The sequence below is a fragment of the Meles meles genome, chromosome 20 (assembly GCF_922984935.1).
Source record: "Meles meles chromosome 20, mMelMel3.1 paternal haplotype, whole genome shotgun sequence".
Classification (NCBI taxonomy): domain Eukaryota; kingdom Metazoa; phylum Chordata; class Mammalia; order Carnivora; family Mustelidae; genus Meles; species Meles meles.
Genome location: NC_060085.1, coordinates 10,612,763 through 10,626,914, shown reverse-complemented (window position 1 = coordinate 10,626,914; position 14,152 = coordinate 10,612,763). Strand labels below are relative to the sequence as shown.

Below are 14,152 nucleotides of genomic sequence, written 5' to 3'. Positions count from 1 at the left end.
CTGGAATTAAATAAAAACCTAAAAATGGGTAAAGAAGATATGGTCCATACATACAATGGAGTATTCTGCCTCCATCAGAAATGATGCATACCCAACTTCTGTATCAACATGGACATGACTGGAGGAGAATACACTGAGAGAAATAAGTGAAGCAGAGAGATTCAATTATCATATGGTTTCAATTACATGTGGAGCATAAGAAATAATATGGAGGACTTTAGGTGAAGGAGTGAAGTAAGTTGGGGGAAATTGGAGGGGGAGACAAACCATGAGAGACTGTGGACTCTGAGAAACAAACTGACCGGGAAGGGGGATGGAGGTTGGGAGAGCCTGGTGGAGGGTATTAGGAGGGCATTATTGCATGGAGAACTGGGTGTGGTGCATAAACAATGAATCTTGAAACACTGAAAAAGTAAAATAAATAAATAAAAATTAAAAATATAATAAATAAATAAATGAAGCCCATTTGTTGAAAATTATTATGTTATTTTTTTCTTTCCTGATAGTCCACTACACCACATGGAATCAGGAAATGATACATGGATTTCAGAATTTATTCTGAGCTTATTAGAGGAACCAGAAGTGCAGCTGTTAATATTTGGGCTTTTTCTCTCCATGTACATGATCACTGTGTTTGGAAACCTGCTCATCATCCTGGTCGTCCATTCTGACTCCCACCTCCACACCCCCATGTACTTCTTCCTTGCCAACTTGTCCTTTGCAAACATCTGTTTCACCTGCACCACTGTCCCAAAGATGCTGTGGAACATTTATACTCAGAGCAAAGTCATAATCTATGAAGGCTGCTTCAGCCAGATTTTTTTTTTCATTGTGTTTGGATGCCTGGACAATTTACTCCTGATGGTCATGACCTATGACCGGTTTGTGGTCATCTGTCATGCCCTGCAATATACAGTCATCATGAACTCCCAGATCTCTAGACTGCTGGTTCTGGTGTCCTGGGTCATCCGTGTTCTGAATTCCTCATTAGAGAGCTCAATGCTGTTTTAGCTGTTCTTTTGTACAGAGGTGGAAATACCCAACATTTTCTGTAAACTCAATCAGATGATCCAACTTGCCTGTTCTGACACCTTTTTTTAAAGATTTTTATTTACTTATTTGACACAGAGAGAGTGGAGAGAGGGAACACAAGAAGGGGGTTGTGGGAGAGGGAGAAGCAGGCTTCCCACTGAGCAGGGAGCCCAATGTGGGGCTCAATCCCAGGACTATGGGATTATGACCTGAGCCGAGGGCAGACACTTAATGACTGAGCCACCCAGGTGCCCTCTGACACCTTTCTTAATGACATGGTGATGTATTTTGTAATTGTGCTGCTGGTGGGTGTTCTCCTGGGTGGGATCCTTTGCTCTTACTCTAAGATTGTTTCCTTCATATGTAGAATATCATCATATCAGGGCAATATAAAGCATTTTTCACCTGTGCATCTCACCTCTCAGTTGTCTCCTTTTTTTATTGTATAAGCCTAGGAGTGTATCTTAGCTCTGCTGCTATCCAGAGCTCCCATTCAAGTGCAGAAGCCTCATTGCTGTACACAGTGGTCACTCTTATGCTGAACCCCTTCATCTACAGCCTGAAGAACAGAGACATAAAGAGGGCTCTTAAAGGAATCATTGGTGTTCCAGTGACATAAGAGCCAAAGGTCCTGTGGCTGAAGAAGCACCCATAATTGCAGGGCTCACAGTCTCAGAGCTGGAACTGCTATTCATTGACCAGCCTGTGAAAATAGAATCTGTTCCTTCTATTTATTTCCTGGAAATTCCATTTGTTTCAATTCAACTTCTCCATACATTTAAGTAACTCACTTTATTAAGTTTCTGCTCTGTCTGATATACAGTTTTCCCTTTGTTATTTTCATATACTCCTAACATTTTCCCCAGTCCTGGATCACAAATGCCTGGAAATTTCTGTATCTTACTTGGGGCAGATTGGATTCCTTAAAAATAATTTCATTCCAAATGACTTATATCATGACAAGTAAATTTTCTCTAGATTTCCCCAAAGAATAATCATGAGTTGTATGCTTCATACGGAAGAAGCTACACTTGGCCACTAAGACCTTCACATGACTTTATTGTAGATGAAAATACAAAAGCCCAGTTTTCACCTACAGTCTACCGATCTTTTTACATCATTAACTTCACACCTTTTCCTGATAATGCGGACTCTGAACTGTTCTGTTTACATCTTGGATACTGACAGTGTGTCTCAGGCTAGGATAACTCTGGAACTCCCCTGCACCTTTACTTGTGGACACTCCCACAAATGCTTCCATGACCAGCCCCTCTGCTGTGGCTGCACTAGCCATGGGTTCTTATTGAGATTTTAAGATGCACCTCAGCAACACCCATCAGAGAACTCTAATAAAACCATCAGAAAGGATGAATACCCATCTTTTGTATCAACATGGATGGGACTGGAGGAGTTTATACTGAGTGAAATAAAGCAAGCAGAGAAAGTCAATTGTCATATCGTTTCACTTACTTGTGGAGCATAAGAAATAACACGGAGGACATTAGGAGAAGGAAAGGAAAAGTGAATTGGGATAAATCAGAGGGGGAGATGAAGCATGAGAGACTGTGGACTCTGAGAAACAAGCTGAGGGTTTTGGAGGTGAGGGGAGTAGGGTATGCGAGACCCTGGGGGTGGTTATTAAGGAGGGCACGTATTGCATGGAGCACTGGGTGTGATGCATAAACAATGAATCTTGGATCACTGGGTGTGGGGAGAACCAAGGAAAAAAAACAGGTATATTACTCACAGGTCCTGGAGGGCACAGGGATTGCCCAAAGATCTTTTGGAGAGGTTTCAGAGGAGGGGAGATGCATTGAGAGGAAAGGAGAAAGTGAGTTCTCCTGAGGGATCTGCCTTTATTAGAGTCAATAGTCAGAATGTTTAGGGGATTGTGAGCTCAGGATTTATCAGAGAATTTAAATGAGTAGAAACTGGGTGCTGAAGGGGATAGCAGGGTCATTCATATGAAAGTATGGAGGTTACCCAGAGCTTACTAAAGAGGTATTTCATGGTTGGGGCAGCCCGAATGCTTATCTGGTAATTGTGTCCTGCCCAACAATGTGTTTATTCACCATGGGTGTCTTTGAAATGGATGTTTCAGAAATCAAAAGCTAAATGTCAGACACTTACTCCATAAACATGCTACTGTATTTCCTTTCTGGTCTTCTGCTTTTATTCTGTGAGTCAGCTCAAGTCCACAAAATCTACCATAGCCCCTAGCAAGCACTGGTTAGCAAGCATATCTCTCCCAGTGGAGTCTATATGGAAGAACAAATTTATTTTTTATTTTTTTCCTTTTTTTCCATTTTATTTATTTTATTTTTTTTTAATTTTTTTCTCATTTTATTTATTTTTTCAGCGTAACAGTATTCATTCTTTTTGCACAACACCCAGTGCTCCATGCAAAACGTGCCCTCCCCATTACCCACCACCTGTTCCCCCAACCTCCCACCCCTGACCCTTCAAAACCCTCAGGTTGCCCCAACATCCCACCCCTGACCCTTCAAAACCCTCAGGTTGTTTTTCAGAGTACATAGTCTCTTATGGTTCGCCTCCCCTCCCAAATGTCCATAGCCCGCTCCCCCTCTCCCAATCCCACCTCCCCCCAGCAGCCCCCAGTTTGTTTTGTGAGATTAAGAGTCATTTATGGTTTGTCTCCCTCCCAATCCCATCTTGTTTCATTTACTCTTCTCCTATCCCCCTACCCCCCCATGTTGCTTCTCCATGTCCTCATATCAGGGAGATCATATGATAGTTGTCTTTCTCCGATTGACTTATTTCACTAAGCATGATACGCTCTAGTTCCAGGAAGAACAAATTTAAATAAACAGATCAACCTGCTATGTTCTTAGTGTCAGGATGACTATAAATACGACAAAACAAAATTTCAAAACATGAAGAAAGCAATTTTATTACCACACAAAATATTTCTTTTTCTTTTCCCCTTTTTTTAATATCACAGTTCATGCTGTGCATCTGTTTATTGAAGCATAGAAGATTGGTGTCCACAACTGAGGATGTTTATTTCCTGAGATGAAGGACTGCTTAGTGTCTTGTATATTTTATCACCAAATTATCATCCTATTCTCAATTCTGATTTCCTTTATAATCATATCTGTTTGCTAGGACTACATGCAAGCTATTCTGAAAACTCGTGTCTTCATATAATGCCTTTAATTTTGAATGATACTATCTGGTGGGCTGTTGTTCTGATGTATTTTGTTCTACTTAACAGTCTCTGTATTGTACCTCTAAAGGTCATCCATGATAATGTGTGGAGCTATAGTTCACTTCTTTGTTCAACTAATACGTTTTACTCCATTTATATATGTAGGTTAATCTTGTAGTTTATGAAAATATAATTTACCAATTGTAAGTTGTCTTAATTGATTTTCACTATTTTTATATCCATATGTGACAATGCCTTTTTCCCCATTATAAGACATTTCTCCCACCCCATCAGGTGTGATTCAGCCACATGTGCTTTTGATTCAACATGAGTCATACAGCATCAGAATTTAAATTCTCACTAATTTTTGGAGTATAATTACATACAGTAAGCTGCACATATGTTGAATGTACATTTCGATGAATTAAAAGCATTATACATGAATTAAACATACATACTGTATGGGTTCATTTGTAATAACTTGAAAACAGGCACAGGAAGTTGTATCTGCATTTTTGTTATTGTTAAAAATATAATTCACCTGGACATCTATTTTGTTATTCCTGAAGAAATGTGGAACTTGAAATGACTGCTGTGAGGAATAAATAAAGTGTTGAATACACTCTGTTGAGCCCAAAGAAAACAGTTGAGAGTGTGAAGTGTGTGTATGTAAGTGAGTTTGTGCACTCATGCATATCTTTCTTTCAAGTAAACATGCTCACAAAACGTGTGCATACATACACTTACTCATTTACAATCTCAACAATGTTATTGAAAGAAAACATGAGAGAAAGTTGGAGAATATTGAAATGAAAAGGAATATTTGCATGAACATGAAATAGAAAGAGTGTAGAAATTTTGACACAAAGATTTAAAGTAGAATGAGTTACATTAATTTAAAATTTCTTTATGGTGGGACACCTGAGTGGCATAGTTGGTGTGTCTGCCTCTTGATTTCAGCTCAGGTCAAGATCTCATGGTCCTGGGATTGGCCCCCTGTCAGGCTCCACACTCAGTGTAGAGTCTGCTTGAGTTTCTATTTCCCTCTCTCTGTCCCTCCCCCCTAACTCTCTCTAAAGCAAATAAATAAATCTTTTTAAAAAGTTTTAGGGTGACTTAATTTTAATAATGAATTACTTTTCCTATCTTAATGCCTCAAAGGCCTTAAAATCAGAACCATGTTTACATTTATACACTAGAAAATACTCTGTACCATCTAATGGTACCAAATATCTCTAAATTAACTCCAATTTCTCTATTTAATGTGGGATTTCAACACAAAAATGCCTCGGCCTAAGGGAAGCTAACTGAATGATTTGAGAGGCTCAAACTCAGTTCCTGCAAACAATGTCTTATTGGATAAATATCTGTATTAGATTCCTTTCAGTGTTGTCACAAATATCCACACTAGTGTCTCAAAACAAACAGTTCTCTGAAAGTTCTAGAAATCAGAACATGAAATGGATCTCCTGGACTATAATAATGATGTCTGTTCCAAAATTCATTGTTTACATATAACACCCAGTGCTCCATGCAATATGTGCCCTTCTTAATACCCATCACCAGGCTCACCCATCCCCCGATCCTCCTCCCTCCAAAACCTTCAATTTGTTTCTCAGAGTCCACAGTCTCTGTTGTATGTAAACAATGATCTTGGAACACTACAACAAAAACTAATAATGTATTATATGGTGAATAGCATAACACAATTTAAAAAAATAAATGTAATAACAATCTTTTCACAGAAGATAGTGTATATTAAATAAGTGAGAGTATTTCAGTCTAATAACTTCTAGTCCAGGTTCTGGAATATAATAATTTTTTGATAATAATTATGTTTTATTTTTATGACTATCATTTCTCAAATTTAATGTCCCCATACTGTCAATCACTATTATCTACACCAACTTTCCTTGTGAAGAAGCTTTGGTGACCATTTTGAAGTAGTAAAATTGAAATCAGTCACATATTATTAGTATCTTATTTTTCTGCATTTCTTTTTCCATACTCTTCTTTTCCTTCATCTTTTCTTCAGCACAGATTTTTGGCTTGCCTTTTATTATTTCCATATGGTTTTCTCTAAATGTCTGCATGTATTAAAACTTGAAACTGTTCTGCCTCAAAAAATAATAAAAAAAAATTAAAAAAATAATTTTCTGTGGGTTGTGACCATCTGGATGCTCCAGAGGAGAACATCCACTGTCCTGTTCCAGTGTCCAGTGGCTTCCACATTCCTTGGCTCATGGCCTTTGCACCACCTGCAAAACCAGTACAATAGTAGTTTCAAGTGTCTCTCTGACTCCACTACCTTACTTGTTCTTCCATATTTAAAAGACCATTGTGATTGTGCTAGTCCAACGTGGAGAATCTAGGCTTATCTTCCTTTTTTTAATTTTTTTTACTTTTTCAGTGTTCAGAGCTTCAGTGTTTATGTGCCATACACAGTGTTTCATGCAATACATGCCCTCCTTAATACCCACCACCAGGCTCACCCAAACCCCACTCCTCTTGGTTCCAAAACCCTCAGTTTGCTTCTCAGAGTCCACAGTCTCTCTTGCTTCATCTCCCCCTCCAGTTTCCCCCAAGTCACTTCTCCTCTCCATCTCCCAATGTCCTCCATGTTATTCCTTATGCTCCACAAGTAAGTGAAACTATATGATAATTGACTCTCTCTGCTTGACTTATTTCACTCAGTGTAATCTCCTCCAGTCCCACGCATGTTGATACAGGCTTATCTTCTTATCATAGGACAATGACTAGTAGCTTTATTCCATCTGCTATCTTAATCACCCTGCTAAGTAAGTTAACATTTTCAAAAGTTTTTTAAGATGATATCTTTGGAGGTCCTTCTGGTGCATACTACAAAATATTTTTTTTGTATATATTATTTGCTATCACTCAATAACCCTTCTATTTAAAAAAAAAATTAGCACAGAATTTTTCACCACCTGAAGAGTGAGGGAAAAAATGTTCTTTTCAAAAATATGTGCAACAAAGATCCCCAGTGGAAAAGACCAAAAACTACCGGAAGGCGACTGTACCACAGGACAACAGCCTTGCTCTGCAATGATGCTCAACTGACCAAGACCTGCAACATCAACAACACCTGGGAGCTTATTAGAAATGCATAGCCTCTAGGGGGTCCTTGAGGCTCAGTTCTTTAAGCATCTACTCTTGGTTTTGACTCAGATCATGATCTCAGAGTCAGAAGATGCATCCCCACATTGGGTTCTGCACTCAGCTCGGAGTCAGCTTGGCATTCTCTTTCTCCCTCTCCTTTTGCCTATCTCCACACTCATGGTTTCTCTAAGGAAATGAATTAATTAAAACTTTTTAGAAAGTGAAGAAATCCTGGGCCCACTGGAGACCTGATGAGTCAGATTTAGCATTTTAACTACAAACTTTGGTGATTTGTATACACAATGAAGTTAGAGGGGAGCTGGTATAGAATCCTATTTCTCACGTCTCACTGTGGACACTGGGGCTAGATAATTACTCTTGTTGGGTGCTGGCTGAGGGTAATAGGGGTTTGGCAGCAGCCCTTCAGACATGGCTATTATCCCCAGTTGAGAACCATTGTGCCAGAATTTCAGAACTAAAAACATCCTGACATAATTCTAAACAAAACTCCATTCCTTATTGATTTATACATCAGAGCAGACTATAAATCCCTCTGAGCCCCATTGTTACAGTAGAGAATTGAGTTCCTAAAAGTACAACTTCACCATATGTACATTTGTCAAAAATAAATTTGACACTCCCTATAATGTTCTAAGCTAGGTTGTGGTGCATGAAATGTAAATTATATCTCTTACAATTAATGAGCACTTCATAAGGAGGAACTGAATGCCAGATCTTAACTTGTGATCTACGATATTCCTTATTGCTTTGGATGAACTATCATGAAGCCAAGGAGTACAGTAATCAAGATTTTATAGTAAAGGAACAAATGTCTTCTCTTTCTTGAAGAAAGAAATAGCAATTTTGAAGAGATATCAGGGGTTGTGCCCCCACCATAAGTCAATGTTTTGAAAGCCCAAGGCAATGAGTCAGATGAATTCCTCAGCGTTAGACTTTTTTTTTAATATTTTATTTATTTGACAGAGAGAAATCACAACTAGGCAGAGAGGCAGGCAGAGAGAGAGGAGGAAGCAGGCTCCCTGCAGAGCAGAGAGCCCAATGCCGGGCTCAATCCCAGGACCCTGGGATCATGACCTGAGCTGAAGGCAGAGACTTTAACCCACTGAGCCACTCAGGTTCCCCTCAGCATTAGACTTTTTTTTTTAAGATTTTATTTATTTATTTGACAGAGAGAGAGATCACAAGTAGGCAGAGAGGCAGGCAGAGAGAGAGGAGGAAGCAGGCTCCCTGCAGAGCAGAGAGCCTGATGCGGGGCTCGATCCCAGGACCCTGAGATCATGACCTGAGCCAAAGGCAGCGGCTTAATCCACTGAGCCACCCAGGCGCCCCAGCATTAGACTTTTGAGAAAACTTTAAGTCAGTGTTGTGATCAAGTGCTGGGAAGTTTAGAACTCTGGAAACAGGTAAATTAATGGGGAAACAGTAGTAAAAACTGAATTCACCTGGCATACCATGTGGTCTCCTAAGAACAGAGAATCAGCTAGAAATATCTCCATTCTGTCCAGACCAGTATCCCCAGGAGAAATCATGCATTTAAAGTTTGGAACACCAAGACATAAATGTGCCTAATGAGCAGACGTGGGGAGCTATAAATACCTCTTCAACTGTGTAACCACAAGGTGTGCATTTTGGTTGGATGGAACATCATTGCTGTTTTTAGAGTCCTAAGTCTGGCTGGGAGACCAATGCTTGATGCCTTCCTGCTGTCTTGTCTGCATACAGAGTTTGATGTCCATCATGAACTGTTGGGAGGAATTGTGATTTGCAAAGGGAATTGTGACTTGTAAAGGGAAAACTTGCTCTCTGAGTTCTCATGCAGGTGAGTTCAAGAGCCCAGTAGGCACTATAGGAAAGAATCAGAGGAAACAGAAGCAAAGAACTTGTACCTGAAGTCACTGAGAATCCATCTAGCATGACCCAGATGCCAGAGATCACTGTAGCTGCTTGCTGGCTTTACCAACAAATGAATGTATTTACTTAGGATGCTGTAAAGAAAAGTTAACCTGGCAATAAGAAGTGGAAGTAGTAATGTTGATGATTAAATGATATAAATGGAAGCCAGTTAGAAAGAACGGGGAAGCATAAAGTGCTTCCAGTAAAAGTACAACAGGAGTGCAAGGATATTATTTATTAATGGGAGTACACAAACGGGGTATTAGTTTTTCAGAAATATACTGTGAAGTGAGGGCATGTCCTTTTATTTTAAGTTGTGGCATCTTATACTATGCTTCCACGTGGATGAAAGGACCCAGATCAAGGGATGATTACAAATACATCCTTGCAATAGCAGTGCATGAAACATACATACATTATCTTCTCTCATTCTGGGAATTCACATGGAAAAAAATGTAGAGGATGAAAATGGCTATGCTAATAAGCTCTGTTTTGCATTCTTTTAGAACCTGTGGGGTTGATTTTATTTGTGGGTTATATGGTCATTTGGTAGCTTCTCTGTTAAAAATTGTCTATGCAAGTCTTTTGCTTTTAGAGAATGTTATAAGAATGTCTTTTTTTCTTTTTTAAAAATGTGATCCTTGGGGTGTCTGGCTGGCTCAGTAGGTGGAGCATGCGACCCTTGTTGTGAGTTTAAGCCCCATACTGGGTATAGAGATTGCTTGAAAATAAAATCTTTAAAAGAAATGAAATAAAAAAATAGTCCTTTCTGGGTCACCTGGGTGTCTCAGTAGGTCCTGGGATCCAGTCCCACATTGAGCTTCTTGTTCAGTAGGGAGCTTACTTCTGCTTTTCCCTCTGCCTGCTGCTCCCCATATTTGTGCACTCTCTCTCTCTCTCCTCTCTCTGACAAATAAATAAAATCTTTCAAAAATTTTTGGTCTTTTCTAACAAGAAATTGGAGTTTCATACAAGCTGTTGGCCACTGAGTTCTTTTATGTATATACAAATGTTTTTGTTGGGAATGTATAAAAGCATGCAACTAATGAATCATGAAACACTACATCAAAAGCCAATAATGTACTGTATAGTGACTAACATAACATAATAAAAAAGAAGTTTATGTATTTTATGCAGTCAAATTTATCAGTCAGTCATATTGTGCTCTCTCAGTTGCTTAATTTTTTTCTAATTGAGGCATAATTGATATAAAACGTCCTACTAGTTTTCATGTGAAACCTAATGATCCCATACTTGTATATATTACAAAATGATTGCCACTGTGGTCACCATGCATCGTCACAAAACAATTTTCTGTGATGAGGTCTTTTAAGCTTTACTTTCTTGGTGACTTTCCAATCAGCAACACAGTGTTATTAACTGTAATCACCACTCTGCACATTACTACTTATGCACTGTTTTTCCTTCTTTTTCCTACTAAAGGAATCTTGCAGGCACTTCGATTTCCTTCAGGTGTTGGTCCTTGCTATACACACAAAAAAAGAATGTTCCATCCTTAACAGCGATAAATTTCCTTTTTTTTTTTTTCATTTTTCCTTAGGTTCAATTGGCCAACATTTAACAATACATCTTTAGTTTTTGATGTAGTGTTACTCTTTATACATTTTTCCGACTTGTTTTCACGTCTCCATAATTCCTATTGGACATTTGTGCCTTTTGTGATTAGGTCCGTTTCTGAAGCTTGCATCCTCTTTGGCCATCATCTGGAAGATTTTTTTCTTCATCAGCTGACTAAAGATCACCTTTCCATTCTATAATCCTGTTTGAATCTGTAGATCTTTACATAAGATTAATTTAAAATTAGTCACTGCTTCCTCCCCACATTGTAAGTGCCATTCCGATATATCCTTTTATTTCCCTACTTTGGTGATATAACCCTGAATCAGAATTAGTTACCCATGTTGGTGTCATTAAGTTATTGCTTTTGGAGGTCTTTATATAAGTTAGTGTCAGGTTTTCATTCCATTTTATTGTTTTTATTCAATACAGTTGTTTAGAAAAAATAGACTTAACCTAATGTCATCCTCACTGACATTCTTTATTCCATAAATTCTAATTTCTTTTACAACTTCTTTTCCGTATTATGCATGTAATCATATTCATGCACTTTCATACAAATGGTTCGGTGGGACCCTATGCACAGCATAAATGCTCTTTATGTTTTATCACACTCTTTGTTCTCTCTTTGAGTCCACTTTTCCTTCATTCTCAACTATTTTTCTTGAACTTGCCTCTAATCAACTGATATAATTCTTGCTCCCATTTCAATGTCTGTGTAACATTTCATGGTGTGGCCATGCCATTCAAACAATCAGTGATTGTCCCTATTTCTTCTAAAAGAAAGAATATAGTGTCACTGCTACAAAAATATTTGGAGATTGGTAAGTTAAAACTAGTCTTCTCAACCAGAGGCAATCTTTTCACCCAGGTAACATTGAAGCAATATTCAGGGAGTTTTCACTGTCACACTGGGGAGGGACAGGTGGTGGTCAAGAGTGCTGCTAAACTTACTACAGTGCAGAGGGAGACCCACCACAGAGAATGATCTGGCCCAGAATATCAGCTATGCAGAGACTGAGAGACCCTAATTTAAAGAATATCTGTATTTTTAATATTTATATCTGCCTTCAGGTTGTTTCCTCATCATGCCACACCTCCCATTTCTGCCTCCAAAATTAGAGAGTTCCCCTTTTACTGTCAGTTTATTGTCAGCCCCAGTCAACAAGCCAGCTCTTAGCAGGCTTTCCTAACTGATGGTTGTGAGAAAGAAATCTTTCTTTGCTTTTTCAAACTATCGCTCACCTTGAGCAAAGATTCATATATTGGATTCCCATTCATTTGTCCGTTGTTATTATTATTATTTGTCCATACATCCCATGCCTATTTTCCATACTTAACAACATCTCAAATGATTTTTTCAAAGTTGTTAACATTCAACTGATTTTTGGTTGGGTATCTTTGACCATAAAAATTTTTAAGTTTTATGGAATTAAATATGCCTTCCTTTTTTGCTTCTGATTTTCTCACTTTAATCATGATGGTTTTACCCACCAGTAGATTTCACATGTATTTTTTCCTATGTTCATCTACAAAGGATTGTTTACTTTTACTCTGGTGTCCTTCCAGACAGATAGCCATTTGTGCCAGATTTTATTCAACAATCCAGTCTGTTCCAATTGAAATACAATGTTCCCATCTGTTAAATGAGAATGTTTACTGTGACTTAATTTCTAAATCATTCAGCAAATAATTACAGAACAACCACTGTGTGCTAGAAAGTTCTAGGTATATTTTATGTTGCATTCTCCTTGATAAATTAACTACTAGCTGATGTTGATACTATTCAATAGTTGTGTGGTGTCAGTTTGTTTTTACAGTTGTGGAAAATGACCCAAGTTAATGGGTTTCATCTTCTTTGCCATTCTTCTTGTTCTGTAACTTCGCATTTTCTTCAATGTGTTTTTACATAAAGGCACATATACTACCAGAGCTTGGGAAAAACAAAGGGAACGATGCACAGAAGGTGCCTGTTCACTTGGTCTTGCACAGATGGCCAAAGGTTGGGGGATTAAAATAAATGTGTGTGTGATATAATGTCACTGCAGAAAAACCACGTGGAGAAGCTATCTTGAATAAGAGGACGAATTGTCATGGCAAGTGCAGGATGTATAGAGCAGGATCTGGGATGAAGAACAGAACCAGGACTAGAGAGTGTCCATTGGATTTGTCAACAATATCAGAACCCCCCCCCCCAAAAAAAGGAGTAACGAATAAAAAATGTCACATTAGACAAAAGAGGAAGGAGCCTGCTTCAGCCCCCCATCAGGCCAAATAAAGAGCAGTTGATCAAATAAATATGGACTAGCCACCAGGAAAGCAAGCCTTCTGCTCCTTGGTATTAAAACATCCCACCTGTTGTTCTACCTTTAGTATTTCATGTTGCGAAGTGTTGGTTTATACCTTTTGCTCTTTTTCTCTTGGAGCAGTCCATCTATAACATCTTTCACACCATGAAAATATTACTGCTTTTATCTTTTTGATCCTTTATTATTTTTGCTGGGTATCAAGGGATCTAATGAGAGCAGGAATGTCACCAGAACCAAAGATGCTTTTTCTTCCTCTTGGCTGGTATTTTGGGGGTCATCTGCACTATTAGATCTGGGTTTTTTTTTTCTTCCATGTCCATGTCACTCCTTCCTTTTCTCTCTTCCTTTACTGATCAGATTGCCCATGATCGTTTTTTTTTTTATTTTATTTTTTTTAGTGTTCTAAGATTCATTGTTTATGTGCCACACCCATGACTCCACATTTCTTTAAACTGATATCAGAACGTGAGCATACTAAGAGCTATCCCCTAGTTTCTTTGTCCATAGTAATTCCTGGGTACCACTTCTGCATTTTTTAGGGGAAAGATAACAAGCTGTGGTGACCTTGACATGTATCTACTGCTGGCCTAACTAGTGTGGCTGGGGGTGAAAAAGGCATATGGCAGCCAGTAGCCCAGGAAGTCAGATGTGCACGTGCATGCATGTGTTTGTGTGTGTGTGTGCATGTGTGTGTGTGTGTGTGTGTGTTATGAACTGAGTGCAATTCAGAGCATGGGTACCAGGGCTCATATATTCCAAGGTGACTCTTATTGACAGAGCCCAGAACTCAAGCAACAGAAGTTACTGATGGGGGTGTCCATTTTGACTCATGGGATATCTTTATAACAAAATTAATAAAGTCCTACAAAATTAATACAATGAAGGATTGCCTGTATCTTGAAGTTTCACCTGATCTGGGGTGACTGCTTCAAGCCTCAACACACACTGCCACCATCTCTTATCATCTTCCTTCTTGTTTCTTCCCCTCCACACCCTGGCTTTTTTTTTTTTTTTTTTTTGAGCCTTGATT

The 14,152-nt window shown here is 38.7% G+C and overlaps 1 pseudogene; it reads left to right on the top strand.

The window, feature by feature from the left end:
- Nucleotides 1-519: 519 nt before the first annotated feature.
- LOC123932173 lies at nt 520-1,651 on the top strand (annotated as a pseudogene).
- Nucleotides 1,652-14,152: the final 12,501 nt, after the last annotated feature.